This window comes from Silurus meridionalis, chromosome 1, assembly GCF_014805685.1.
Source record: "Silurus meridionalis isolate SWU-2019-XX chromosome 1, ASM1480568v1, whole genome shotgun sequence".
In the NCBI taxonomy this organism is placed as follows: Eukaryota; Metazoa; Chordata; class Actinopteri; order Siluriformes; family Siluridae; genus Silurus; species Silurus meridionalis.
In genome coordinates, this window is record NC_060884.1 from 31116860 (window position 1) to 31123368 (window position 6509).

General features: G+C 37.7%; 1 long non-coding RNA gene across 1 annotated transcript; it reads right to left on the reverse strand.

Moving 5' to 3' along the window:
- Nucleotides 1-309: 309 nt before the first annotated feature.
- On the reverse strand, nt 310-2515 carry LOC124387868. The gene is made up of 4 exons (XR_006926258.1): nt 2459-2515; nt 2248-2343; nt 1030-1076; nt 310-936 (listed from the first exon to the last, which is right to left on the reverse strand). It is a non-coding gene; the product is annotated as an uncharacterized LOC124387868 (long non-coding RNA).
- Between the last annotated feature and the right edge of the window lie 3994 nt (nt 2516-6509).

The following is a 6509-nucleotide window of genomic DNA, read 5'->3' on the forward strand; positions in this document are numbered from 1 at the left end:
AAGCAGAGAAGGTTGCAGTCCCGAATGTCTCTCTGGAACTTGACCCTTGCCCTGAGGTCATCGAGCTTGTTCTCCAGTGACTGGACGTTGGCTAACAGGATACTAGGTAAGGGAGCGCGGTGTGCGCGTGCCCTCAGCCTGTTCCTGATGCCGGCTCGTTTCCCTCACAGACGCCGGTACGGGTCACATCCTTTGTTCTCCCTCAGGATCTCGCTCGGCCAGCATGGGTCCGGGTTTAAAAGCAGCGAAAAATGAGTGCATTGTACACCAATAGATATAAGAGTGTCTCTGTCATATCTAATGATGTCCATCTTGTGTAGATGGAACTAAAACTAGTTAAATAAAAGTATAAAATAAACAAAAAAAGAAAAACCGTAGCCGGAGCAGTCGTGACAGCAGCCGACCTCACCGGCGCCATCTTGTTACGAGGCGCCATCTTGTTTTGAGGGAGGGACAGAGGAGGAAAAAGAAAGAAAAATGTAATCTAAATTAAATAGTAAAGTTCAACTGCCACATGACTGAAACCCCAATGATGCAGAACTAAACAATTGTAGTCACGTGACTGATTGAAGAGTAGACAGTAGAGGCGTCTTCCTTAATCTGTGGAACTGCATTATTAGAGCTGGTGGCATTAGAGTGAGAACTCACTGTTGCGTAAGTCAAATCTTCAACCGATTTCTCAGCAGAGAGGCTTGTGGGTAATTGAGTTGTCAAGTAGCTTTCCTGATCAGAGGGGATTGTGGGTAGATGAGCAGTAGTATAAGCTGCAGAATCACAGGAGATTGTAGGAACCTCTATCTCTACATAAACAGTCTGAGAAGGCGCAGAGGGGATTATGGGTATTTAAGCAGTTGAGTAAACTGTGGAGGTTCCAGCTTCAGTAGAATGTCGTTTGGTGTCTTTAATCTCCTCATCATTAGAGACAGCAAGAGGAACCTGAGAGTTTGAAAGAAACACACATATATTTGCCATTTTCTTTAATGGAAATAAGGTTTGTAACTGAACAGACTCAAACATAAAAATAATTACCCATTGGCCACTTCCTGAGTTTTGGACAGAATTCTGGGCAACAGAATCTGTTGGGGAAAAAAAACAGTCACCTAATCAGTAGGTATTAATGCTGTTATTTTCAGTTTATGATGTCGTGATCTCCGGATATCCTGTATTTATTTATCTACTATAAATATATAAGTAAATTTGCATGTGAAAATGGCACAAAATGGCAGTTCAAGGTTTTTTTAGATAACAATTAAAATATCATAGTTATAAAAGTTCATATGTCATAAGTTCATGATGTAGAATGTGGCAGGTTAAAATTAATTCATTAATCCCGGAATCTCTCATAATCTTCAACATATCCAGTATTTGGGGGAGAAAAGATAAATCAAAGCCTCTTTTCATGGATTGCACAAATTCAAGTTCACATAAATGACCCCAAAATAATGTATAACACATAATGCTATTATGTGTTATGGGCTGATTAGACCCATAACATAATACTTGAGAGTCATTAAAAATATATATTTGATCTGAAAAGTCAGCTAATCACCCAAAGAACATTATACACAATAAAACATATATAGGCCTGCTTATCTTAAACTGAGACTAAAGGTCTAATAAATATAGAATGAATCATGGAGCATAATAACATTCCAAAGCACAAATACATACAGAGGAACAAAGGAATGGCTTCCAAAGAAAAGTAGGTTTTGGAATGTTTCAGTCAGAGCCTGGATCTAAATGCTGCCAAAAACCCATAGAGGGATTTGAACAGAACTGTACAGAGGAGCCCAGTCTCATGGCATTTTGTGATTATAGTCACAAAATTTAATCCACTGACTCTTGTTCATGGATACAAATGTATATATAATAATGAAGTATTTCAATAGAAAGTGTTTTTGGTGCCTGTGGCAGGAGATTATCTCACAATGTAACAGATCTACAGTACAACACATTTGCTTAACAAAACTGGTCCAAAAGTCAGTGCTAAACTGGTAGACTCATTACAAAAGACAAGGTAAAACTGCTGTAGGAAATGTTACTGGAAATAATTAGTATGTGTTGTACTTAACTATCTTACATGAACTGCATCTGTGTTGACAATAAATTTGTTTTATTATTTAGATTTCTCTGTCTGGATTTAATAAATGCTGTTTTACTTGCATTTGCATCTGCATTACAAGATACATGTTTATATTTATGTTTATAATTATGTTTATATTTTATCATGTGTTTGAGTTTATGTACCGTGCATCCTGCGTCTCTTTTGAAGAGTGAAAGTGAGGAATATGATTCCAATCGGAAACAGCAGCAGAATTACAGACACCAAGATCACAGTGAAAGCTGGAAATCATGGAAGAAAAACAAGCAGACATTCACTTTAACCTACATGCTGATCATTTATGAGGGATATGATTCATTAAAGTTATGGGTCTGACGTGCACATGAGGAGACTTACCTGATTGAGTTGATGATGATGATGATGATGATGATGATGATAAGAAGGAAGATGTTGATAGGGATAGTGGTGATGATGATGGTGGTAATGATGATGAAGATGGTGATGATGATGATGATGATGATGACAGTGATTGTGGTGGTAATGATGAGAAGGAGGAGAAGGAAGATGTTGATAGGGATAGTGGTGATGATGATGAGGATGATGATGGTGGTGATGGTGATGATGACAGTGATTGTGGGGGTAATGATGATGGGACGGAGGAGAAGGAAGATTTTGATAGGGATAGTGGCGATGATGATGGTGATGATGATGATGATGATGATGACAGTGATTGTGGTGGTAATGATGAGAAGGAGGAGAAGGAAGATGTTGATAGGGATAGTGGCGATGATGATGGTGATGATGATGATGGTGACGATGACAGTGATTGTGTTGGTAATGATGAGGGACGGAGGAGAAGGAAGATGTTGATAGGGATAGTGGCGATGATGATGATGATGATGATGGTGATGATGACAGTGATTGTGGGGTAATGATGAGAAGGAGAATGAAGATTTTGATAGGGATAGTGGTGATGGTGATGATGATGATGATGGTGATGATGATGGTGGTGGTAATGAAGATAATGTTGGTGATGTTGGTGACGATGACAGTGATTGTGGTTGTAATGATGATGGGACGGAAGAGAAGGAAGATTTTGATAGGGATAGTGGCAATGATGATGGTGTTGATGATGATGATGATGGTGATGGTGGTGGTATTGATGATGATGATGATGATGATGATGATGATGAGGATGATGATGATGGTGACGATGACAGTGATTGTGGTTGTAATGATGATGGGACAGAGGAGAAGGAAGATTTTGATAGGGATAGTGGCGATGATGATGGTGGTGATGGTGGTGGTAATGATGATGATGGTGACGATGACAGTGATTGTTTTTGTGATGATGCGACGGAGGAGAAAGAAGATGTTGATATGGATAGTAGCGATGATGATGATGATGATGGTGATGATGACATTGATTGTGTTGGTAATGATGAGGAGACGGAGGAGAAGTAAGATTTTGATAGGGATAGTGGCGATGATGATGAGGGTGATGACACTGGTACACTTGAACCTAAAGCAGTAAAAAGTTTAGTTTGAAAATAAACAACATGAAGTGAGTGAATCTGGTATGTGACTGATATCAGTACAAAAGCAACATAATACAGTTTACATTATTGTTGCGTCAGAAGTACAGACTGCTGTTTATACATCTGATAATCACAGGAAGTGAAGTGAAATACACACGAGCAGAGGAAGACCAGATAACAGATTATGAGGCTACTAAAATCTGCTCATCACAACATTTAGTCTAAAAGGACAAAATTCTAAATGTTAACAGAGAATAGCAGCTACATTAATTCAGTTCCATGTGGTAACAAACTTCTTTCTAAAAATTCCTGCTCTATTTATACTTCATGCCTGCTTTGAATACAGTGCCATCTAAAGGCACAAAGACCATATGCAATCAATCTTAATTTTCATCCTTGTCTCATGCACACAGATATCTCAAAATTCTCTTAAACATTTAATTATATTATGAACTGGAGATAATGATATATTTAAAATCTGCAAGATTTTATGTTGAGGAACATTATTCTGAAATTGTTCCATAAATTGTAGATGTAGACTGAGAGGGAGAAACCTCTGCTCATCTTTACTTTTGAGAGACTCTGCCCTCTAAGACACTCTGTTTATACCCAAACATGTTATTGAACTGTTATTAATTAACCCAATTAGTTGCAAAATGTTCGTCCAGTGTTTTCCTTTTTTTTTTAGTACCAATTTCTTTTACAGCCATTTGTTGCCCCGGTCCAATGTTTTTCTAATTCAAAGTAACCTTTTTTTCTTTCAAACTTAATATTTTCTCAGTTTAAACAGTGGATGTGTTTTCTTTGTGTTATTGTAATTAAAATATGGGGTAATGAGATTTCCAAATCATTGCATTCTGTTTTTATTTACATTTTACACAGCATCCCAACTTTTGAGGTTTAATAATTCTTCTTCTTCTTTCAGCGTCTCCCATTAGGGGTCGCCACAGCGGATCATCCATGTCCATACCCCCGTGTCCTCTACATCTGCTTCTTTCAAACCAAATACCTGCATGTCTTCTCTCACCACATCCATAAACCTCCTCCTTTGTCTTCCTCTTTTCCTTGTTCCTGGTGGCTCCATCCTCAGCATTATACCCCATGTCCCTCCTCTGCACATGTCCAAACCATCTCACCTCCCTCTTCTTGTCTCCAAAATGTCCTACATGTGCTGTCCCTCTAATGAACTCATTTCTAATCCTGTCCATCGTCTTCACTTCCAACGAAAAGCTCAACATCTTCAGCTCTACTACCTCCAGCTCCACCTCCTGTCATTTACTCAATGCCACTGTCTCTAAACCATACAACATCTCAGGTCTCACCACAGTCCTTTAAACTTTCCATTTCACTCTTGCAGATACCGTATCTGTTTCCACTGCTGTTGGTGATGGTAATTATTCTAGTATAAGTAGATAATAAATTATTGCTTTATTTGTACTTCTATTATTGTTATATTCACAAACTGGCAATAATATCACATGCTTGTGTTGGAAGTGTAGACTGACTCTATGTTTAGGATGTGCACTGACTCAAAATAGTTAATGGAGTTTGTCTCTATGTCTCTTCAAACTCACCATTAACTGCCAGTATGATCATGGTGAAAAAAAACTCAGCTCCAACCAGTATTCACCAGAGTCCTGCTCATTTAAATTTCCAATACTCACACTGAGGGCCGATCCTTCTGTGTCATTATGGAAAGATACCTGACCAGATAATAAAGGAGAACAACAATTTTCTTGTTGCATTCCGCAAATAAACATTCTTGATCTTTTCTTTGTATTTACAACTAAATTCCAAATCTTCTCCTGCTTGGACACACTTACTGATGGACTGCTCATAGGACAGAACTGCAAATCACAAGCAATCAAGTCAGTCTTTATACATATGTGTCCAACACTCATTTATAAAGTATACATTTACACAAATGAACCTGAAAGGTTAATAGGAAATGTTCAATAGGAAAGTGTAGGGATTGTTTTCAATGTAATTAGGTATAATAATTACAGTTAATACAAATTTAATGTATTTCGATAATCTAAAGTCCAGATGACTCTCACAAGTGTCTCCTTTCCAGTGTCCTCTTCAGTGAGCTCTCTGATTATTACCCTGATCTCTGCTGATTTTGTGTCATCAAACAGTGAAAATCTTCCCCAAAGATTTACCCACTCGTTTTTATCTTCAGTCGCTACAGAACAGTTTGACCATAAATCCTTGCAGAAATATTTTAGGTTTTGTGTGCATTTTGTATTATACTTGCACTTGATTAGGACTCTTCCTCCTTAATATCCTGTTACTTCCTTAGATGCACCTCATCTAACAAAACCCCAAATATCCATCTAAACAAAACCTTCCTTCATGTAACACTGCTGCTGATAGTGAAGATTATTATAAAGTGCATTTCATTACCTGAGATCAGGCAGAATGTGAAGATGATGATGAAGATCTCCATCCTGAGTTTACACTTACAGATCTATACACCAAATCCTCTTCAGAAATATATTAAATCTCCTGTTCTGCTACACTGTACCTGTCTCTGTCCTGCTCTGTGTATGTAAGCTCAATTAATTTGCATAATATCCAGGAGGTGATGTAAAAATAAATTCCTCTTTTGCTTTTATTGAAAAGCTGTACTGTACATGTGTGTATGAAATATTTGTGAATGCAAAATTCTTTCAAATGTCAGACACAAAAATGAGCTTCTAGTCAGTTCCAGTGTGTAAACAATCATACAAAGGTATGCCATACGACCTCTACTGCCCTCTAGAGCAGAAGGTGTGTAACAGAGTGGAAAAGGTAAAGTTAATTCTAATTGTCTAAGGATCAATATTCCCATCCAGAGTCACATTATTTCTTTTTGAACATATAAAAAAGATTATGCAATAATTTTAATAAAGTTACTACCTTCTCTG